The following is a 24913-nucleotide window of genomic DNA, read 5'->3' as shown; positions in this document are numbered from 1 at the left end:
TATGGATTGAATTTCTTTATTGTAAATAAGGTTGTTCAGGTTATCTATTTCTCAAATGAGCTTTGGTTTTTTGTGCCTTTCAAATAATTTTTCCATTCCATTTAAGCTGTCAAATTTATTGACATCCAACTCAAAATATTCCTTTGTTATCTTTTTAACAGCTATGGGATCTATACTGATATCCTATCTTTCATCCCTGACAGTGATTCGTGTCTCCTCTCCTTTATTTGTCATCAGTTAGGCAAGAGGTTTATCAGTTTTGTTCATCTTTCCAAAAAATCAACTTTTATTTTTACAGTATTTCTGCTTTCAATTTTATATTATATAAAATTGTATATGTATACACACACACACACACACACACACACACACAGACTGTTTTGTATGGCCCATAATATATCCTATCTTGGTGACTGTTCTAGGTGCTGTTGAGTGGAGTGTTCTATAAATGTCAATTAGGTCAGGTTCATTGATAAGATTGTTTAAATCTTCTCTATCTGTACCAATTTTCCGTCTCCTTGTTGGATCAATTACTGTGAGAAGAGAGTTGAACTCTCCAACTTTAATTGTGGATTTGTTTATTTTTCTTTTGAATTTTATCAATTTTGCTTCATATATTTTGAAATTCTGTTACTAGGTACATACATTTAGGATTGTTACGTCCTCTTGATGAGTTGACTGCTTTATCATGAAATTTCTCTCTTTATCCCAAATAATATTCTTTGTTCTAAAATCTACTTTGTCTAATATAGTCATTACAACTTTTTTCATAGTACTGATTATCAAATACTTGATTAGTATTTTTAATGTATATAATTTTTCATCCTTTAAAATTTTTAACTTACCTGTATCTTTATATTTAAAGTAGGTTTCTTGTAGATAGCATATAATTGGATCTTGCTTTTTTATTTAATCTGAGAATGTGTATTTAAGTGTTTAGATCATTTATATTTAATGTAATTATTTGATTGAGTCTACAACTTCCATCTTGCTATTTGTTTTCTATTTATCTCATCTGTTCTTTTTTCCTTTTATCTTCTTTCCCTGCCTACTTTTAGATTAAATTTTTATGATTACATTTTATATTTACTTTTTACTTATTAGCTATACTTTTTCATTTTATTATATTTTATTGGTTTTAACATCCTTATCGGCTAACCCCAACATCTCTGTTATTTCTTGGCTTGTTTCTATTTTTCTCTGGTTATAGAACATATTTCCTTACTTCTTTTCGTGACTTGTAATTTTTTTATTGGATACATTACATTATGAATTTTATATTATTGCTTGTTGGATTTTGTTGTATTTTTAAAAATATTGTTGTATTTTGTTCTGGTTCACTGCTAAGCAACTTGAAATCAGTTTGTCTTTTTGATTTGTTTATAAACTTTGTTGTGGCTGGTCCAGAGCAGCTTTTAGTGTAGGTCTAATTTAATCCCTTACTAAGGTAGTACCCTTTCATGGATTCTACCTCGTGCCCCATATTACAATATCTTTCCACTTCATCGGGGGTGGGGGACACAGACTATTCTCAGCCCTGTGTGAGCTTCAGAAATTGTTCAGTGTATTCATTGCTGGTGTTTCTTTTTCTCAACTCTGATAATTTCTTCTCTTGCATGTGAAGATCAGTACTGAACCAAAGTGTCAAGGAGACCCTCCTACAAATACCTGGAGCTCTCTCACTCTGTGGTTCCCTTACCCCTGGTTCTCTGTCCCTCAAGTTATAGCTGTCTTGGCTTCTCTGAACGCTGATCTCTGTCTTTTCAACCTAGCAGGACTGCTGGCCTCTGCAGCCTGAAAACTGCCTTCATCAGTTGTAGTCAGTCGCCATTCTCTCAGGGTTCACAGTCTCACCCTGCCTATTGCTTAATGTCTGAAAACCAGTCATAAGTTTTGTCCTGTTTTTTTTTTGTTTGTTGCTGTTGTTGTTAAAAGTGGGAGGATAAATTCAGTTTCTGTTATTTCATTTATAAGCAGAAGTCCTGTCTTGTGTGTTATTTCCTCTTACCAAAAGTTGGAAAAATAACAAGTTCAGAGGCAAATCCTTTATCTTCCATCTCTTTGCTTCCAAACAGAATCTCCAGTGTAACCCATTTGCCTACCAGAACTCCAGGACTTTTTGAACTCAGCTCTATTGACAAGTAGATTGAAAATAAAAAAGATGAATTGAGTATGTTTATTGCACGCTGAATTCCCCATGGATGTGTGCTACTTGTCTCCATAAACACCCCATAGCCCAGCCGGATGCTTCGGAGGACTTCACAGAGGCTGGTCATATTCTTTGGTTTGATTTATCTGCATTTGTTTCTCAGAAGAATGAAGGTTAACATGTTCTCCCTGTGCCTCCACAAGGATCCTCTGTTGAAACACTCGGGTGACAAGTATCACTTGCAGTATCAGAAAAATGCAGGAAATTAAGTTCTCAGAAATGTACGCCAAAGAACTCTCAAGGGCAAAAGGAAGTTAACATGTCCCCTTGAGCAGGATAAATTGAAGCTGCAAGCTATGAACATGTCTTTGAAATCTGCTATTTTATATTAAAAAATTCATGAATTTAATTGTATACTTTTTATATTTTGAAATAATATATTCTTCCTATTCAGGGTGTGAATGCACCACGGTATCGTGCTTCTCTATCAGCACACAACAAATTTCAAGAGCTGGCCTATACAGAACATTCTCCATCTCTGTCTACCAGATGTGAGGTCAGGCATGGTGATTACTTTCTCCTTCCTTGGCATCCCAGCAGGGCAGGGGCAGACAACTCGCTACCTCATTTTCCAAAAGTTGCCCATACCTGCTCTGCTGGCTTCATGAATGAGCATCTTCTCCATGACAAGATAATGAACAATATGTGATGACCATGTCTGGAGGGTCTCTTGCATTGGCTCCAGAGGCCACTATCGTGCTGGAGACAGAAGAGGCACTGGGCATTTAGTGACTTATGAAGTGACATCAAATTAGCTAAGAATTTTGAATTTTCTTGAAACCATTAAGGATTAATTGATTTCAGTTCACTACTTTTTCCCGTTGAGTCTTGCTGTACAGTCTCTGCCTCTTTCCTGGAGCTAGATAGGTTGGCAGGAGGGGGAGGGGGACTAGGGGATGGGGTGGGTAGTCAAGTCTACATTCCTTCTGTGGCTAAGGCAGAGGAATGAGTCAAACTCTTATTTCTGTAGCCATCTGAATGTCTTTGTGCAGTAGAGAAGAGTTGGAGTCATTACTTTCAATTTACTGATGGGAAACAGAGACCCAGAGGGTTAAGTGATTAGTCCGTGGTTACCTGGGGAGGGTTGAGAGATGGTGAAGACGACAGTCCCCCTAATCCCACCGCTCTTCCCGTTGTGCTTCCTGTGTGGTCCAATGACTCAACTAAGTGACATCAGCTCTTGAAAAAAAATTACAGATTCGTCTTTCTAAAGTGAATACATTTCATGAAGTGGATAAATCAATTTAAGATATTTGGTCAAATTAAAAAAATGGGGAGCCATAAAGTTAGTCCTCAGAGCCGAACCCAGCAGTAGTTCACAATAGCTTCCTTGTTCTTCCTCTCCTTGAATTTTCTCTCTTTGGGGGAAAAATCTCACAGTGCGTTTGCCCCAGGGTAGTAAATAATTAATGCCTTTGCAAGATTTCTTACCAGAATTCTGTATGGAGTTAACTTGTATTTTTCCAGCGTTTTGAAGGTGTTACTTTGAAATTATATATACCAATACAATCTTCAGTGCAAAGTAAACTGCCGGGGTCATATAGACTACATGCCATTTCAGACTCAGAACTACTCTACCAATGGGGCCTCAGAAAACTGCGAAGCACACTGCATGGTGTTCTGTGATTTTTACAAGGCTTTTGTCATTTAGTGCAAGGCAGGAGTAGCAGCTAAATCTTTAAAAAGACCCTTTGATTCAAGACTCCTCATGTGGCTAATCTTTTCCGTGTTATTTTGTCTCATACCCAATTCGCAATTAATCAAGGTGTATGCCTCTGAATTCTTCACGGGTTAAAATGCATCTGGCAGCTAGGAGCGAGTGGAAGATTAAGTTGCTTGCTCTTAGACTGTGTATCTTTCTGCTTTGAAAACCTACTATGGGACAAACACTTCTCATTGCCAGGCCAACCCAACGCTATTGAATAGAGGCCACTGTTTAAATAAAGGTTTTTATTGTAACCTCTGAAAATGTAGAGTTTGATTAGGATTAAGGGACTAGCTTGAGATTAGTCCTCTTGGGGAGACTATATTTCTGTTGTTTTGACAATTCACTCCAATGATCATACATAAGGAAATAGAGTATATATATAGTATAGTATAATATATAACATAATGTAATATAGTATAGGAATTATACTTTGCAGCTGAGCTATGCAATACAGTAGTCATTAATGGTCTGTGGCCATTGGTCACTGACAATGTGGCTCATCCAGACTGAGAGACAGCACTGCTTAGCCCTTCTTCTGGAGTGGTCGTTTACCTGTCATCAGCAGAAAAAGCAGGAAAGGAAGGGGAAGGATCAGCTGTGCCAGACGCAGAGCACTTTTTGTCATGCGTGGGTGCCATAGGGGTCTGAGGTAAATAAGTATATGGACCCTGAATTCTCTGAGGCTGGCCCTGAACATGTTGGTGAACTTGGCAAACAACTCACTTTTTGTGATCCTCTGGGTTATCTCTGGGTCTTTATCCTGTAGATGAACACTGTCCAATAGAAATATAATGTGGACCACATATAAAATTTTAAATTTTCCTGTGGCCACATTAAAAAGGGGAAAAAAACCCCTCAGGTCTATTTTAATGATCTGTTTTATTTAACTCAACACATAAAAATATTATCATTTAAAAATGTAATAAATATAAAATTTATTAAAGGGATATTGTACATTTGGGGGGCATCAAGTCTCCGAAATCTGGTATGTATTTTATACTCATGGCACGTCTCGAATTGTACAAGCCACTTTTCAAGTGCTCAATAGCCACGTGTGGCTACTGTCCCGGATGGCATGGACATTTCGGCTTTAGTCCTCAAATAGGCAAGGGGAAGGTATAAACTGGGATCTAGAATAAAGGTAAACACTTCATAGTTATGTTCAAGTTTATTACAGATCGTATTAAAATGTAAGGATGAACTTCTAAGAGCTTTATAGACTGATGTGTTATCTCTAGAGATCTAACTGGAGGTAAAAGGCAGAAGAACTAGTATTATTGATCACCTAAAATGTTCCAGGAACTGTATTAGTTGCTTTACATATATTATTCATTAAATCCTCACAATAAACTATGAGTGTTGTTATTGGCCCAGTGAAAGTTAATGAAATTGAGATGCTGGGGGATTAGGAAGCCCGTCCAAAGTAAACACAGTGATAAATCAGTAGTGGAGCTGGGATTCTACCTGAGCCATGCTATCCAACTAGTTGACATAACTTCATTCATCCTGAGATCTTAGATCATCCTGTAGACAGGTAGATTTAACCTCAGATTTGTCCAAAATACTTGACCACAAAGCCCTCTAATACAAATCAATAAACCACTTACATCACACAAGTTTCAATTGTAGTTCTTATTTTCTAAGTTTTATGGCCTTTGTTATACATTCAGGAAAAGATGTGAAGAAAAACGGAGATACCCATCTTGTAAATAACTAGATAAGTAGATAGATATGTAGATAAATAAATAGAACACATTTAGTGGATGGGAAATACTGTTGACACAAGGGCTCACAGCCAGTTGCTGTCCTTGAATGACGTGGAGCAAGCTTGTCATTTGTCTTCTGGTGTCTCCCTGTCCTTTATCGATTAATCTTTTTATTGAGCAATTTTAGAGTTTCTTGTATGTTTACTGGCTTCTGAATCTCCTTCCAACTATTAAAATAACACAGAGTCTAGGAAACATAGTTCTGACATTTGATCCGGGTTCGTTTGCTAGGACTCTGAACATGGCTTTTTTTTTCAAGGGAATTCCCTGGCGGTGCACTGGGTAAGACTCCGTGCTTCCCCTGCAGGGGGCTTGGGTTCCATCCCTGATCGGGGAACTAAGATCCCGCATACCGTGTGTCATTTTCCTAGTTGGAAATACCCAGGTAAGACGCATAAAGGCGAATTGGCACGGCCGGCCATGGCTCCATAGAAGAAAGCATGGTGACTGAGGATCTCTGGTCTTTGAAGGGCTTGGGGAGAGAGCAGAGCCTACAGAGAGAAAACTACAAATTGAGCATATTCAAAATAACATGCAAATGAGTGCCAGGTCATTTTGCCATGGAAAGTCAGGTACTGTAAGTGGTGAGCAGACATGTCCTAATTAGTTCAAGATCTTCAAAGGACGGCACACTCCACAGAGCCACAACCTAACCCTGCAGGCTCTTTTACTAATTCAGAGAGCGACTTTACCCAAAGAGCCTTCCCCAGCACTTCCCTAAAAATTCAAAGGATGCAAAGATTAAAAGCCCAGGTTGCATTTGAAAATTAAATGTAAAGGAATGCAAACTATTTTTTCTGGTGACTGAAAGCCTCTCTGAATCATACTGGTCAGGCTGGACCCCTCGCTTCTAGAGAGATGAATAAACCCATTCTAGAGACTTCCCATACGAGAAAGACTAAATTAATACAAAATGTCGTGTGTTTTCTGAAGATAGCTAGCACATTTAACTCAGAGACTAGGTTGAAAAGAACATTACAGCGTGCCACAGTTTAAAAAATGTTTTAAAAATTGAGAGGGAATAATCAAAAGATGGCTAGAGATTAGTTAATCTAACCAGGATTGATATTTGGTTAGATAATCTGTTGATAATCTAACCGGCAGGACATGTTTATTTGTTCTAGATATGGTTGTCATTTTTGTATTGTACGTCCTGCTGCTCTTATAAATATAGTCTTTCATAAGAAAAAAAAAAAAAAAACCCAGGCAGAATGACCCCCAATTCAAACCAAATTGCCACGGTGTTTTGGTGTGTAAATGGAATTACGTTCTTTATAGCAATGATTTTTAGTCACGTGCACCGGGTTAGATTGATTGTCAAATTTGGGGAAGGGAAAGAATTTCCCTCTGGGGTGTACTGGCAATTATTTTTCAGTTGTTTTTGTCCTGCCCTGGAGCATGAAGCCAATATCATTTTTAGGATCAGGTGAGTTTATCCAACATGATCAATTTCCTGTGATTGTCTGCTGCTGTCTCTGCAGGGAGGGGAAAGCAGCTCTCCTTGATCACTTTGACACTAAAAGCTGTCATTTGGAAATTGACCAGCACATAAAACTCTGAGCCTCTAATGACAACCACAAAGAGATCAAGAGACTAATGAAGTCGTGGAGAGAGTCGGGGTAGTACAAAGTGAGTTACCCCTCGCTCGTGCCTTTCCTGCTCCCTTTAATGAACCACGGCACTAGGTAACTGGTGTCAAGCACAGTGCATCACGCGTCTAGAGTGTTCTCTCAGGACCTGAAAAGTAACATGACATGACAGACAGAGTGGAAGAGAATGAGTCAGATTCTCCCCGGTGCAGAACATCCATGGCCTGATAGGAAGGGGAGATGCCGAAGAAGGCTGCGGGTTCACCACTTGGAGGAGCCATGGGTGTGCTCAATGGGCACGTCTGGATGGGGGGCCTGATTTGATAATTTCTTGCGTTTGCTGGGAACTGGGCCAAATCCCACGGGCCAAATCGTCTCCTCACTAATTGTAAGCGCTCTTTATCTGTTCCCTGGAGTTTTGTTCTTTGGTTCTGTTTCTGTCCTCCAGACGTGTCTGCCTATTGGAGCCTTCCTTTCTTCTTCCCAATTTAATTCGAGCCAACAAACACTTATTTGGAATTTATGAGGAGACTTCTAATTGTTGTACCAAATCCTACTCTCACGCCTACGCAGTCCACTTTCCACCGACAGCCGGCGTGACCTGTAAAAACTTAAGTTACGAGCATGTTGATCACCTGTTTAAAATCCCCTAAAAATCTCCCAAACTCCTTCCCCTCTAAAAAATCTTACATGGTGCCGTGTCCCCTTGGCATTCCAACCTCATATCATCCTCCTCTGCCGTAACTCAGTACGCTCCAGCCACACTGGTTTTCTGTCTGCTCCTTGAATATGCCTACCTCATCCCTGCCTGGGTACAGAAGGGTTTGGAATCATGGAGGTTAAGAGAAGAGTGTTTCAAGAAAGAGGACACGGCCAGCTGTGCAGAGAGTTATTGAGGGTGTGAGTATGTTGGTTAAGAGACTCACACGCTAACTTCAGGTCATTGGAGCCTCTGACAATAGCAATTCTCCTGGTAGGAGTGGAAGCTTCATTGTAGTGGGTGGAGGAGAGAAAAGGAGGAGAGGCAACGCTTTCCATTCATTTTGTTATGAAGGAGAGTGGAGAAATGGGGCAGTAGCTGAAGGGGGATGTGTGGGAAAGAGCAGTGTTGTTAATTTGTTTGCTATAGATGATGGATAATAGAGCATGTTTCTGCGCTGATGGGCTGCTTTAGCAGAGAGTCTTTGAGATGCAGGGGGAAGTGATTATTAAGGACAATCTCCTCCAGAAGTGGAGACGGTGAAGGAGGGTTTGTTCACGCACAGTAGGAGTTTCCCTTGGTAACAGGAGAGAGGGCAGGGATCAATGGCACAGATGTGGTCAGGCTGCCATATTTGTTTGGGGGAGACAATGGAATGTCTTTCTGATGGCTTTTATTTTCCCATAGAATCATGAGGCAAAGTCACCTGTTATGAGAGAAGGGATGAGAAGGGGTTGCTGGACATTAGAGCAGCAAGGAAAAGGAGTGAAGTCGTCCTTTTGGAACATGGGAGAGTGAACTAAATAAAGGAGTATAGCAGGATTTCCCAGAAGAGTTGAGCACCCATTGAGGATTTGTGGTCATGAATTTAAAGAGGAAACAGGAATGTGAGCTCTTCCTGGTGACATTCAGCAGCTGGGAACAGGCCTGGAATAGCCAGAATGAGACCCGGGTTCAAAACCTGACTCTGTTTCTCACTAGTTATTGGATTTTTTTGGAAAAATTACTTAATCTTCTCCAGCATTAGTATCCTTATATATATAAACTGGAAATAATTTCTATCATTATTATTATTTCCTTCCAGAGTGACTGAGGTTAGTCCTCTGAAACTTGCCTCTGGCATTTATTTTTCTTAATGAATGCTAACTGTTGGTACCTCAGGGGAATTGGGAGGAAAGTTCTGGAAGTGCAGCAAAAGGCATGGTAACGTTCTTTAGCCTTTAGACCAATGGAGTTTGTAGAACTAACATTTTCCCAGATGCAAAGAAGATTTAGGGCTCTCTTAGGCTATATGGTGGTCAAGGTTTTTTCCCAGTATTGAAGACCGGTAATAAACAGTAAGTTCCTTAGAAAGTAAAAAAATAATCCTGTATTTTACTACTGCTCCATCCCCAAAACAACATGTCTAACTGACTTCCTTTTGGATTGCTCTCTAATTTGGCCCTCTTTATTCGGATTCAGTTGGATTCTTCTCCCCATGAGTGGAAGAGGTGGATATAAATCTGTGACGGGAAACCCTATGATAACTCACTTAAAAGCAAGAGAATTTAGTATCTTAATTTGCAAAGAAATGCAAAGAGCATTTTCTCAAGAAAAACATTGTTGAGTTACAAGGCAAGTTAGGTCTGACCCTCCAGTAATTTACACTGAATACTTCAAACATAGACAAAGCTAGACCGATTAGTACCATTAACATCTCATATACGCATCGTCCAAATTCAACACCTGCTTCCTCCACTTGTGCAGTGTTTTTAAGAAAATCGCAGACATCATATCATTTTATGGGAAAATATTTTGTATAGTTTTCTGAAACATAAAGGCTATTTTAAAAAACGTGACTGGAATATCGTATCACACCAAGAAGTTTAGCATTAATTACTTAATATTGTCAACTATCCAGTCAGCGTTTGTATTTCTAATTGTTTCATAATTTTCTTTATAGTCTTTTTTTTAAATTATTAATTAATTTATTTATTTTTGCTGTGTTAGGTCTTCATTTCTGTGCGAGGGCTTTCTCTAGTTGTGGCAAGCGGGGGCCGCTCTTCATCGCGGTGCGCGGGCCTCTCACTATCGCGGCCTCTCTTGTTGCGGAGCACAGGCTCCAGACGCGCAGGCTCAGTAGTTGTGGCTCACGGGCCCAGTTGCTCCGCGGCATGTGGGATCTTCCCAGACCAGGGCTCGAACCCGTGTCCCCTGCATTGGCAGGCAGATTCTCAACCACTGCGCCACCAGGGGAGCCCCTAGTCTTTTTGTTTATACTGAATTTATACTGTTAGTTCCAATTCAAATTTAGGACTGCAGGATTTTTACTCCACCTTTTTGATCTATTCCTTTCTTTTGTCATTCTTTACTATAGAAGTTTTCTTGGTAAGAGAGAAATGTTAAAATGGAATATGAGCAAGAACAGTTTACTCTAAATGCCATCTTTTGAGTGACATGAGGTTTCTGATGATGCAGGGGCTTGATGGAATTAAAGTTTTGATAATTGAGACAGAGACTTCATGGTTCATGGGATGACAAAACTATAAGAAAGGGAGATACACCATTGTCAGAAGGAAACAAAATATATTTTAGGAGCCCTGGAAAGTTGTGTTGTAACGAATTCATAGTTTTGCACAATTCCGCATTTTTGGATGACAGGTCAATATGTTAATAAAAACAAAGGTTACCTCTGTACTCTTGGGAATGAGCCCCTTTTCATTTGCTTGATTGGTTTTGAGCACTGATGCCATTTGGTTTTAGTATTTAGTCATTTGTATAGAGAATTCCAACGAGTCAAAAATGTCTAAGTAACATTTTAACCAGTTGAAATCAATAAATAAAGGGTATTTACAGGGGAAAAATGGATTTTTGGAAATAATCTGCTTCTGATCTTAATTGATTCCATTGCTAAGGTTATTCAAAAATTATCAGATTATCCCATCAGTTTTTATCAGACTTGGGGAGCGCTTGGTAATACATTTAGCTTTCTGTTAGTAGTATGACTTGAATGAACAATTACATGGAAATTTAGAAATACGAGGAATATTCATGATAAAGGAGAAAGGAGAATTGTTCACCCTATCTACTTTCTGTCATTCACATTCCTTCATTCTTGTCTGCTAAACCCCCAAACTGCAGACCTAGCCTCAATCTGGTCTTTAGTACTCACACAGTACTAATATTAGTACTATATGAGTTGTTACTCATTAGTACTCATATATCCTTAGGCTAGAGAGGGTCAGGAAATTGTAGCCCAACACTCAGTATGATTCAGTATGAGGGAACCTGTGTATACACTCCATGTCCACTGACTATGAACTTGAACATACCGTAAATGTCAGATCTTTGGCTTGAGATTAGATAACCGGAACCCACTGAACAGTTTGGGGTGTGTGGGTCATGATGGCTCAGGACAAAGGGGTTTCCTGCCTTTCAGGGGCCTATGTTTTTTTTTTTTTAATTAAAAATACATTTCCTTATTTGGAAAATATGTGTTGATTTTCATAATGTACTTACCACAAATATTCAAATCAAATCAAGCTTAAAAAGGAAAAAAACCTAACATTTTTCATGCAGCTTTTTTTTAAATTAAAAAACATTTTTTATTGAAGTATAACTGATTTACAATGTTTCAGGTGTACAGCAAAGTGATTCAGTTATATACATATATATATATTCTTTTTCAGTTTCTTTTCCATTATAGGTTATTACAAGATACTTATACTGTGCTACAAGATACTGATACTGTGCTACTGTCCTTGTTGGTTATCTATTTATATATAGTAGTGTGTACCTGTTAATCCCAAATTTCTAATTTATCCCTCCCCCCGCCCCCAGGAGCCCATAGTTTTGTGTTTTGTTCACTGCTCCTGATTCTCAATTTTTGTAACCTGCCGAAAAATCTTTTTTAGTGCTACTGTCTTGTTTTGTTTTCCCAGTTCCTTCTTCAGGGATAAGATCTCTACCACTGAACCCCAACCTCATGTCTGGGTCCCTGTGACCCTCCAGCGATTTCTCCCCTGGCCTTTGATCAGAGCATCAGTCACTGCTGAGGCTTCCTTCAGCCCGCTCTGGGAACCCTGGGCATCTTGAACGTTGATGGCCATCCACAGACCTCCTTCCTCCCTGCTGGACTGCATGCCCCTCCTGGCTCCTGTGTCTGGTGCTCTGCCCCCTGTCCCCCGGTCTGCAGGTGAGGGAGGACACCGTGGCCTGAGCTATGCTGGTAACATGGGGAAGCAAAGTAGTGCGGAGACCTTTCCAAGAACCTGACCTCCTTAAGCTCAGTTCTCTAGCTTTCTGATATAGATATGACCAAATCTGGGTGACACTTTACAAATTCTGATATAGAATTTGATCTGCTGGAGGTCAAATCATGGAAACACAAAGACTGCCTGACTCTACCACTGAGTCTGCACGTGGACAGTGCGACCTTAGGCAAATACTCAAGCTTTCTGTGCCTGAGGGTCCTCATCTGTAAAAATGAAGATTACAGTATTCATCTCACAGGATGGCACTGAGGACTAAATCCACAGAAGGTGCTTGGACTAGTGTCTGGCCCATGGTAAATGCTCAACAATGTGAGTTATTATTGTCGTCATCATTCTTATTAGTCGAGTTATTAGATGGATTCGTTTTCCTTTAGCTGGCTGGCATTCATTCAGAGCAGCTGAATGTCTGTAAAATGAAAGCTTTTGGAAAAGAACACAAAAGATTGGTGATGTTGATATTGAAGTAGAGTGAGAACTGATGTTTGGCAACACAGAGGTCACTTGTGACCTTCACAAGAGCGGTTTCGGTGCAATGATGGGGAGGCAAGCCTGGTTAGAGGGTGACCCAAGAGAGAAAGAGCCAGAGCTCACTGAGTTCTATACAGAGTCAGAGAATGTTCCAGTCAACTGTCACCTGAGCTTCGAGTAGCTCTGTTTGACCCCGGTGGTGGCGTGCACCCTGTCTTTCCATGGGGCACTGAACTAGACCGTGCGTCTGGACAGAGAAAGCATCACCATGCTGTCTTCCTACAATTCTTTCCCTCTTCTGGTACCTTCTCTGCCTCTAGGTACCTACTCAGAAACTGTTTTCTAGAATGTTTCCTTCCGTTGAACTCAAATCAATTCGTGCAGATCGACGCCTGGAGGTCAATTCACCAGTTATGCCCAGACATGTGCTGCCTTTACAGAAATCAGAAATTCCTCTTCAATGTGTTGACTCATGGCTTTTTGCTCAGAAGTCTTCCAGTTGGTGAAAAATAATGTGATAACAGACAGCAACTGGGTGCCTACATAGAATTTGCTCTCACCTTCACAATTTTTCCAGTGGTAACCAAGTCTTTGTGTAGGTTTTCATTCTCTATCAGTCAGGGTCCCATCAAGAAAGGAGATGCATACTTGTTACTTCAAACAGAGGGGGGGTTAATAAGGGGGATTGGTTACACAGATGTTCCAAGGTCGAAAGAGCAAAAGGGAGGCACTCAGCTAACCAGAGGCCAGGAGCTATCAGAAGCAGCTACCACACCTGAGGCTGGGGGACAGAAGTAAAGAAGTGAGGGAGGTTACTAGAACCTAAGAGCTCATGGAACAGTTCCAATGAGATCAAGGGACACTAAAATGTAAGCTTCTGCTAGAACCTAAGCTTTCTGAGGGCAGAAAGTTTTGTTTTGTTTTCTGATGAACCCCAAGTGCCTGCCACGTGGTAGGTCCTCAATAAATATTGAATGAATAAAGAAAAAAAAGTTTTTCTGGGGCATTCTGGGGAAAAATCTCCTCCCTCTTTTTGCTCAATCAAACAGACCCTGAAACCTATCTGCCCACTGACATTCTAACTATAGGAGCCCACAAACTTGGGCTCTTATGATTTAAAACAGTAGTCTAACTGATACAATGGCCTGGATTCCCTCCCTCTGTTGGCTGGTTTGCTTTCCATTCAGGTTTGAGAATAAGGAGCTAGTTTGGGAGCGAATCTAGTCATGGTTTAACCTTGGCTGATCCCTTATATAGGCAAACCTAAATCAGTCCTAAAGTTTGACCAAGAACTGGGGCTGCTCTTCAGGGGACTGTATCGATTGGTTGAAGTCTCTTAAACCAACTGTCCCATAATAGAAGTAAAACACCTGGCGCAATGTTCATTACGCATTAATTTCCCTTTCCCCCATCCATTGCCTTAGGTTCAGAGTGATCTCTGCAAGCTGAGAACTGGGAGCCAATTTCCAGGACAATTTATGCCATGAATTTCATTCTCCTTTTAAACTTGGGCCACTTCCTGCCCCCACTTCATTAGGTCTGTTTGCCACTAAAGAGACATTATTCCTGCCTTTCTTAGTATTTCCATTTCAGGGGCCACCATTAAAGGCATGAGGACATTTCAGTTAGTACAAAGCTTGGAATTTGTTTGATTTATTAAAAAATACACCCTAGCCTCAGGGTCTTAGGGTGTGCATACAAAATGCTTCAATTAGATTCAAACCAGCCGCTAAAATTTCCTGTTAAGAAAATGAAATATCAGGGCTTCCCTGGTGGCACAGTGGTTAAGAATCCACCTGCCGGTGCAGGGGACACGGGTTCGAGCCCTGGTCCGGGAAGATCCCACGTGCCACAGAGCAGCTAAGCCCGTGCGCCACAACTACTGAGCCTGCACTCTAAAGCCTGCGAGATGCAACTACTGAGCCCGCGTGCCACAACTACTGAAGCCCGCGCACCTAGAGCCCATGCACCGCAACAAGAGAAGCCACCCTGGTGAGAAGCCCGTGTACTGCAATGAAGAGTAGCCCCTGCTCGCCACAATTAGAGAAAGCCCACACGCAGCAACGAAGACCCAATGCAGCCAAAAAAATAAAAATAAAAATAAAGAAATTGAAATATCAAAAAAAACAAAACAAAAAACCCCCCAAAAAACCAAAACCCAATATGGAATGTAGCAAAAGTAGAAGGATAGGCCTGGTGCCATTTCTTCAAGGTCAGCAAGCTGGCAGGCTGGTGACCAGGAATGGGAAGGAGCTGCCAAACAGGACTGGCCTCATGTGAGCCGAGTTTGTTCATGAACTTGTTGTAATTTAAAGGGCACTGGCCATCCACTCCTCAAACCCACCCTTAAAAATAAATACAACAAACAGATTTTTATTTTGTTTCTACATCGTGCTCTTTCAAATAGAGCTCTGCCCAAGTAGAGTTCTTTTGGCTGAAACATCACCTTTGAAATAAAATCAGACAACCTGGGCTAATTAAAGAGGAAAGGCTGTTAGTCATTCATATTTTAATTATAAATTAATCAATAGTTTCCTCCACATCATTGAGAGCAGTTTTCTGAGTGAATGGACACTTTACAGAGGGAGAGCGAGAAGGGGATTTTGGATCATGGATATCACGGGAAAAGAGAGGGTTGGATGGGGAGGTCTGGTGAATTTGGATACCTGTGCTGTAGATGAGGATGCTGGGTACAAGGGCACCTGGGAGGCCAGTTCCAAGTGTGGGAAAAATCACAAAAATCTCTACACATCATTCACTTGCCAGTTTTGTCTATCGCAGAATTAAAGGCCTTCCAAAGAAACTCTGTTGGGTCTTTGCGGGTTCAGTTGGGAGAAAATCATATGAGAGCTGTAGTCATTTTTTATTCTTACAATATTTCAGAAGACGAGACCTAATATCTCATAATCCTTAATACCTGGAACAGAATAGGATTCAGGGGCAAAGTGAAACTGGCTGGCACATGCAGTAGAGCAATGGTTCTCAAACCAGATTCACCCAGATGGCTTGCTCAAACTGTTTCTGATTTTAGTAGATCTGGGGTGGGAAGGACATGTTTGCTTTTCTTAACAGGTTCCTGGCTGATGCCCTTGCTGCTGGTCCAGAGACGGCACTTCGAGAACCACTGCCGTAGAGACATTTACTTGGAGGCTAGCTTCAAGCAGAGAATGTTGCCGAGGAAGACAAAGCTGAGGTTTACTTTCAGAAAAGAGGTTATAAACTTACTCTGAAATGGAGAACGTATGTGTGTTAGTTTCCTAGGGCTGCTGTAGCAGGAACCCAAAACTGGGCAGCTTAAAACCACAGAAACTTACTGTCTCACAGTTCTGGAGGCTGGAGGTCTGAGATCAACGTGCAGCAGGGCTGTGCTCTGTCTGACAGCTCTAGGAGGGAATCCTTCCTCGCCTCTTCTAGTTTCCAGTGTTTGCCTGCAATCCTTGGTGTTACTTGCCTTGTAGATACATCACTCCGGTCCCATCACCGTCTTCTCCCAGTTTCTCTTCCTGTTATCTTTTCTCTTTGCGTGTCTGGGTCCACAATTCTCCCTTTTATAGGGACACCAGTCATATTAGGTTAGGGTCACTCTAAGGACCTCATTTTTAACTTGATTACCTCTGTGAAGACCCTATTTCCAGATAAAGTCATATTCTGAGGCACTGGGGTTTAGGATTATAACATATCTTTTTTGGGAGAAATGCAGTTCGACACATAATGTGTTTAACCCATACCATTTCCCAGCATCAAAATAATACATTAGGGTCCATATGCATTTCGTACTATGCAAAGTAAATTAGCTAGACACAGGAATGTAATGCCTAAGGCACGCTTTGCTGATGGTAGAAGATAAGGTAGAAAAATATGCACAATTTAAAGAATATAGCCAGATTGCCAGACTTCGAATTCTCCTTCGGTTCTGTCCAAAGTGGTGAATTGCTACCTTATGTGTGATACTATAACTTTTTGGACATACTTTTATTATAAAATTTACTACATTCTCTCATAGCTACTTATTTATCTTGGTCTCTCTAAATTATGAGCTGCTTGAAGGTAGGGGCTGTGTTTAAGCCATATTTATATTCACAAGGTCTGGCACATAGTAGGTGCTCAATGTGATGAATGAAGAAATTGATAATAAATTGAGAGCAGCCTGGGATTTGGGCAGATGTTTTCCAGTGTCTTGGCTCACATGGCAGGTAGAAGAAAGTGAGAATGGATAAGCAGAGAGATCTAGCAGTGTCGGCAGGAGCCACCTTCCACAGATGCTAAACTTCTTTGAAGTCTCATTTTCATTTTAAAAATTAATGTGGCTTTTGCATTCTAATCCATAACACATGCGTGTTTGTTTTAATACAGAAATAGTGTTTCAAATTACTTAGATAAATTACTGAATTCCTCCCCCTCATTCCACCCGTCTTTGGTTGAAGACACATTGTCCCCCGTGGGAGATATGCCATGTTTATCTTATGAATGTGGAGACCACCCCCTGGCACTCCGCTAGTCCCCGTTGAACAGCTGAAGAATAGGGAAAGCCAGTGGGGTGGGAGTGAGATGGGAATATAACAGGGGACTAGGAAGTGTGTGGTGGGGCTGCAGAAGCTCTCAGGGAGTTGACAAAGGAAGCAAAGAGGACAGAGAGGATTCAGAAACGATTTACCTTTGGAGAGGGCTGGGCTAGCCTATAAGCTGGTGGTTCAAGGTTAGTGTGGCTTAAACATGTCTGATGGATGCGTCACATCTTTTTCTTGTCTCCCTTTTTTTGGGTGGGAAAGCTAGCGGGAGCACAGAACAGGCAAAGAAAGGGAGGAGACAAGGGGAGGAAACCCACTGAAAGGCCCTTGAGGGGCTTTGAAGTGTAGGGTATTTTGGTTGTAAATCTCTGTAGAATGGTAGGGCCCAGTTTCTTGAAGGAGAGATGGAAGTCTTGATGCGTAGGGCCATGGGAAATGAATGTAAGGCTTTCGGAAAGGTGAGGATAGTTGAAAACAATGGGGAAGACAGCCTTTGGCAGTGATATTGAGAAGCTACTGGAGAAGAACATTGTAAGGGTCCAGATGAGGGGCGGGCAGGGATAACCCCTGCAGCCACGGGTCTATAGAACATTCGAGGGGTGGGCCAGCCCATTACACTTGTTCCTCCCAGCACAAGCTCTAGACATTTCTCTTTACCCATCAACATCACCTGGCTTATAATGTCTGTCTCTAAAGGAATGTGCTTCTGTGTATCCATGAAACATTTACATGCTGTAATTAATTCAAGATTTTGGTTCTAACTGCTCCATTCCTTGAAAAATCAAGGAATAGCATTTACATATCAGTTTGTAATCAGCTGTTTAGCCATTGCCCGGGACAATCTCTTAAAAGAGAAAAAATAATTTTTTACCAATTCACTGTTTTCAGAAAGGGCAGTTAGAGCGCCGCCTTTCTGTTCTGAACGTTTGGCACAAGATGTTTGATTTTCCCTAACATTTGAGATGGCTTCTCAGCAGGTATCGTCCCACTCCTTTAAGGCAGCCACGCACATTAGCGTAAGTCTCTAGGCTCAGGATTCAAAAGCAATCAATCTAGTTTGAAAAGAAACCACAATGTGAGGAAGAGTGAGAATTAAAGAGAAGTTTGGAACCCCTCACGTGTCGTCTGTTGGCAGACGTGGCTCACGCTGTTAGATGTGATTCTGGCTCTACTCTGTGCAAGAGCTGGTTAGAACTTAAAAGTATTTTATGGGTCCGTCAGACTTCGTGGCTCTGTCTGCAAAGCTGCCCTAAGGAATTGTCTTTTTCTGCCTTCCCTGTCCCTTCCAAAGCTCACTATTCACGAACAGTGGGCAACCAGAGAGGTCTCCGTCCAAAAACATTACAAAATCCCTCCAGGAAATGCCGTGACAGTGTACAGCTGATGAAATGGAAACCCTGGCACAGTGACCTTTCTCCTAGATATCCTAGGACACACTTCATGCTTCACTGGGCAAACATCCTTCCTTCCAAATGGATTCAGCTCTAAAGATATCTTCCCTTACTGGGGGCCAGGAGACGCAATAGGTTGCAGAAGTGGCGAAGAGTGTTTTTCCTTTAATAAAATTATCATCTAATATTTCTACAAGCTGAAAGTATACACGCATTGCATGGTTAAAAAGAATTGTGCCCTAAAAAATAACAACCTAGTCCTTGCCCCGAGGAGGTAACAGTATAAATGATGCAATGCAAGAAGAAAGGAAAAGGCAGTCACATTCGGTACCCTCACATCATGCTGCTCTGTTTTGATTCTTGCTTCACGTATATAGTATAGTAGTTAAGAAAGATAGATATGGTGATTTTCTGAAAATTATCTTTACTTCCCCACCCCCAGATGTCCGATGTGTTACACTTGTTAACCTACCTCGTTTTGTGAGAGGCATATAAATGCTATGATCTGATTCATGCACAATTTATTTAAGCATGTTAACTTTGTATGTATTTACTTATGAAACCTCAGGGTTGATCAGTGACACCAGGAAGGAAAAAAGAAAAAGAACCTTCTTGCTTCTGGGGACTGTTACTTTAAGAGTAATTATCCTACTAGTAATGATGACAATGAATCCAGCATGAGTGCTTACTTTGAAATAACAATGGAATCTATGTGTCCTTGAACATTTTAATTCCTATAAGAGTCGTTCAAAACAGATAAAACTAAGAGCCTGGGTGTAGTTGTTTCTTCGTAGCTAATTAGTGAACTATATTCTCTTCTAAGCACAAAGAATTCAAGCTGTCTCCAGCAGATTAAAGGGTCAGAAAGTTCTAAGCCAATTTCTCTCACACTTGGGCAATGCACCTGCTCTTTTTGAGGGCAAAGATGATTTCAGCTCTACAATATTGACTTAAATTATTTTCTGTTACAATATTGCTCAAATTCATATAGACAGTTCCTGTGCAATTAAGAAGCATGTGTATTTTTAAGGATAATTGTGTGCAGGATTGCACAGACGCCCATTAGACAAAAATGGCTAATTATAGTGTTCAAATCTCTTCTATATTTTCATTATTTTTGGTCTGCTTAATCTGCCAACCATTGATAGAGGTATTGGTTTTCTAGGGCTACCGTAACAAATACCCATTAATTTGGTGGCTTAAAACAACAGAAATGTATTCGTTTATAGTTCTGGAGGCCGGAAGTCCGAAATCAAGGTGATGGCAGGGCTCTGCTTCCTCCGAAGCCTGTAGGGAAGAATCCTTCCTTGCTTCTTCCAGCTTCTGGTGGCTGCTGCCTTAGCTTGTGGCTGCATCACTTTGACCACTGACTCCATCTTCACATGGCCTTTTCATCTGTGTCTGTGTCTTCTCTCTTGTATTTTATAAGAACACCTCTCACTGAATTTAGGACCCATCCAGATAATCTGGAATGATCTCATCCTTAACTTAATTACATCTGCACAGACTCTTTTTCCAAATAAGGTCACGTTTACAAATTTTGGGGGGCAGGATGGGGACATGTCTTTTGGAGGTCTTGATTTAACCCACTACAGTGTATTAAAGTTTCCTACTCTGCCTATCAGTTTTCAACTTCTCATGCCTCTGCCAATATTTCTTTCATGTACTTTTGGGGTGATGTTATTAGGTACTTGCAGGTTCAGCATCTCCCCTGTTAACTGTTCTTTTTATTATTATAAAAGACCTTCTTTATGCTCTCCCCCCTATTTTTTGTTTTTTGCTTTAAGATCTAGTTGTCTGATATGAATATAGTTTTTCCAGCTTCCTTTGGGTGGGTGTTAATAAATATGTTATATCACTTTCTTTCAGTTTATTTAAAATTTTTGTGTTTTATTTACTTTTAGAAGTGTTTTTTGAGAACAGTTTATAGTTGAACTAAAACTTTATAAAAACTTATTCAGAAGTAGAGAATACCGTACAATGTACGCCCATGCATCCATTAACCAGATCCATTAATTATCAAGATTATATCACATTTGCTTCCCCTAACCCTTTAAAAATGTTTCTTTTCTTTGCAAAAATATTTTAAAGCACTTGCCAGGTATCATGTCATTTCACCCTAAGTATTTCATATGTCTCTAAATAATATGAACACTTTCTTTCTCACACAACAAAATACCATTAATACATTCAAGGAAACTAATAATAATCCTTTAGTGTCATATATACCCAATATACAATTTAATTCCTCCAATTTTCTCATGCTTTCTTACAGTTGGTAGTTTGAATCAGGATCTAAACAAGGTCGATGTATTTAACTTGGTTATTATGTCTCTTAGGTCTCTTCTAATATAGGGCAGTTTGTTTTTCTTTCATGCTCTTGACTTATTTCAGAAACAAGTTAGTTTCCTGTAGAATGCCTCGTATTCTGCACTTTTGAAGTCTGTGTTTTCCTTTGTGATATCATTTATCTTGTTCTACAATCCCCTGTATTTCCTTTGAGTGAAATTTATCCACTTGAGAGTTTCCGTCTTTTTAAATAATTAATTAATTAATTAATTAATTAATTAATTTTTGTCTGTGTTGGGTCTTCGTTGTTGCACGCGGGCTTTCTCTAGTTGCGGTGAGTGGGGCTACTCTTCATTGCGGTGTGTGGGCTTCTCATTGCGGCTGCTTCTCTTGTTGCGGAGCACAGGCTCTAGGCGCACGGGCTTCAGTAGTTGTGGCATACTGGCTCAGTAGTTGTGGCTCACGGGCTCTAGAGCGCAGGCTCAGTAGTTGTGGTGCACAGGCTTAGTTGCTCCGTGACATGTGGGATCTTCCTGGACCAACCCGTGTCCCCTGAATTGGCAGGTGGATTCTTTTTTTTGTTTGTTTGTTTGTTTTTGTTTTTTTTTTTAACATCTTTATTGGAGTATAATTGCTTTACAATGTTGTGTTAGTTTCTGCTGTATAACAAAGTGAATCAGCTATAGGTATACATATATCCCCATATCCCCTCCCTTTTGCGTCTCCCTCCCACCCTCCCTATCCCACCCCTTTAGGTGGGCACAAAGCACTGAGCTAATCTCCCTGTGCCGTGCAGCTGCTTCCCACTAGCTATCTATTTTACATTCAGTAGTGTATATATGTCAATGCTACTCTCTCACTTCGTCCCAGCTTACCCTTCCCACTCCCTGTGTCCTCAAGTCCATTCTCTACATCTGCGTCTTTATTCCTGTAGCCAGGTGGATTCTTAACCACTGCGCAACCAAGGAAGTCCCCGAGAGTTTCTGTCTTTTAACTGGTGAGTTTGATCCATTTACATTGATTAGTAGGTGATATTTACTATGTGGATGAGATTACTGATATTTAAAATTTATTTCTACTGTCTCCTTTTATGCTTTCTGCCTGCTTTTTCTTTATTTTTTACTAGCTTTCCTACTTTTTAAAATTCCTCACTTTATCCTCTGTTACATATATGATTTCTATTTGTTTAGTGGCTATCCTTAAATTTTTAAAATGACCATTTGATCAGACAAAATCTACAAATAATCAATATCTTTACCATTTCGTTTAAAATCCTTCCTTTCTTTCCTTCCATCCTTCTTCCTCCCTCTCTCATTTTTGTTTCTCTTTTTCTTCTTTCAAAGCTCAACTATGCAATTTTTATGCAGCATTTCTAGGTTCTGCAGGTGAAGGATTTCTGTTTTCGTTTAATCTACTATTTTCTAGACATTGAAATATCAAAGTAATTTTTAAAAAACCCATGTGAATGAATCTGTGTGTGTGTGTGTGTGTGTGTGTGTGTGTGTGTGTGTTTATATGCATGTACCTCTGCTTTCCTTAATCTAACTACTGAGCAAAGCAGTATAGGGTGTGCCATGTGGTGTCTAAATTCTCCTATCACATCATTTATAGATCCCGTTTTAATGTCATTTCTTGCAAAGTTTTCATAGACATAAATGCGATTGGAGATGCTAAAATTACATGAAAGTGTTCTACTATTATGCAGTTATCTGGGTGATACCAAGTATGCTCACATTAATATTTATAAAGGTTACAAAATGGAAACATAAAACTAGAAACAATCCTTATGGAGATCTCTGGATTCCAGAATATTTGTCTGGTTGATAGAAACTGGTTTTAGAAATACTATTACTTGGCTTAGTCTGCAATCAAATTTATAACTAGCTGGTTTTAGAAAGTATTCTCTTCTACAGATCCAACTCAGATCTTAGTTTCTCTGTGAAACCTCATGTAATTTTGGGGGAAGGGGTTAAAAAAATTAAATCTACCTAATTAGTCAGGATTCTCCAGAGAGAGAGAGAGAGAGAGAGAGAGATTAATTGTAAGCAATTGGCTCGCACCATTGTGGAAGCTGATGAGCCCCAATCTGATGGATAGGCCTGCAGGTTGGAGACTCAGAAAAGAGCACTTTGAATCAAAGGCCATCTGCTGGAAGAATTCCTTCTTGTCGCTCAGGGGGAGGTCGTCTTTGTTCTATTAAGGCCTTCAACTGATTGGATGAGGCCCACCCACATTATGGAGAGTAATCTGTGTTACTTAAAGTCAATTGATTTAAATGTTAATTCCATCCCCAAAATACCTTCCCAGAAAGATCTAGAATAATGTTTGACTCAATATCTGGAAGCTGTGGCCCAGCCAAGCTGACACACAAAAGTAACTATCACACCTGTCTTATAGCTTTTGTCTGTGGCTGGGTTTACCATGTGTTTTTCTGTCTGCCTTGTCTCCTAGGCTGTGACCACCTTCAGTGTCTAGGGTGGTTTCTGGAATTTAGTAGATGTTGGATACATGTTTATTTAGTAAATTAATAGTAAAAGGGGAAGCAGGGAAGGAAATTGAAATGGGTTTCAGTCATCTGATCTTAGGGAGGCACAGATTTTCTGAGTTCTTAGAAACAACCTATTTGTAATATTTGTGATTACAAAGCCCATGTTTGTTTCAAACCAGATACTTATGATGCCATTAAATTTTACTGAGGGGGCCTCTACATGACGGGTACTAGGCTAGGTGTCATTCATGTTTCTCAAGGACCATAAGAAGGTATCTGTGTAGATCAACAAACTCTTACCTCCTTTACCTGGAGAAAGGATGCAGCATGATTCTTTGTGGCCCTGTCTCATTCTGAAAATCTCTAATATAATTTCAGGGATTTATTTAAGGCTTTCTGGGGCGGGGGTGGAGTGCGGGAAGCAGTGCTCTTGAATTTTTCCATCTCAAGTGCAGGTAACTTTTAGCTACATGCATGGCATATTGAATTGTTTCAAAGAGATCACATGCAGTTTTTCAAGTTTTTGTGTCTGTGATTCTCTTTCTTGCTTGCAGTAGTCCCTGGTGGAGATATTAGAGTTATTTAACTGTTGTTCTGGCCTGAAAGGCATCCCCTCCAAATGTATGTGTTGAAGTATTAGACCCCAGTACTTCAGAATGTGACTGTGTTTGGAGTTAGGGTCTTTAAAGAGATAGTTCAGTTAAAAGGAGCTCATTATGGTGGCCTTGATCCAGTATGCCTGGGGTCCTTACAAGAAGAGAAGGTTAGGACACAGACACACTCAGAGAGAAGACCATGTGAAGATCCAGGGAGAAGACTGTTATCTACAAGCCAAGGAAATATGACTCAGAAGGAACCAACCCTGCAGACACCTTGATCTTGAACTTCCAGCTTCCAGAAATGTGAGAAAATCAATTTCTGTTGTTTAAGCCACAGGTCTGTGTTATGGCAGCTGTAGCCAATGAGACATCTGTGGATTTTTCATGGAAATTTTTCCTATCACAATCAGATTCCTCCTTGTTTTCATTCCTTTTGCAGCCAAAACTTGATCCCACCCAAAACTTGCTATTTGGAGCAGAACATACAAAGTTGAAACAACTCTGAAAGTGAGATGAATCTTGGCTTCAAATCTTTTCTTACCACTGTAAATGGTTACAAGGTTTAGGCTAAACTATTTAAGAAGGACCTGGCACTGCTTTGCATTCGATCAGCAAAAACCACACGAGAGAGAGAGAGAGAGACAGAGACAGAGACAGAGACAGAGACAGAGAGAGATAGAGGAAGTGCTCTGCTCTGTTTTGATGGATGACTCTGGTGTAATTAAGGATGCCCGTGAAAACCAATCTGATGGTTCGAATCTGGGCAGGGCAAGTTAGCCGCTGTTCTCTCTGTAGATTGTAGCCAATCTTTGCAGTTGCTCTTAGAAAAAAATAGCACGGGCAGGTCAATGCAATTGCATTGCCGCTGTTGGAAATCTAAAAGAAAATGGCCCACTGGGACAGTATCTTTGACCCTTTACTAAGTTTAATACTTTTTATTATTGT

General features: G+C 40.4%; 1 long non-coding RNA gene across 1 annotated transcript; it reads left to right on the top strand.

Moving 5' to 3' along the window:
- Positions 1 to 3143: 3143 nt before the first annotated feature.
- LOC309639238 lies at positions 3144 to 24214 on the top strand. The gene is made up of 2 exons (XR_014251544.1): positions 3144 to 21445; positions 21820 to 24214. It is a non-coding gene; the product is annotated as an uncharacterized lncRNA (long non-coding RNA).
- Positions 24215 to 24913: the final 699 nt, after the last annotated feature.

This window comes from Balaenoptera physalus (assembly GCF_965194825.1).
Source record: "Balaenoptera physalus genome assembly, chromosome: 12".
NCBI classification, from domain to species: domain Eukaryota; kingdom Metazoa; phylum Chordata; class Mammalia; order Artiodactyla; family Balaenopteridae; genus Balaenoptera; species Balaenoptera physalus.
This window is presented reverse-complemented; position numbering and strand designations above follow the sequence as displayed.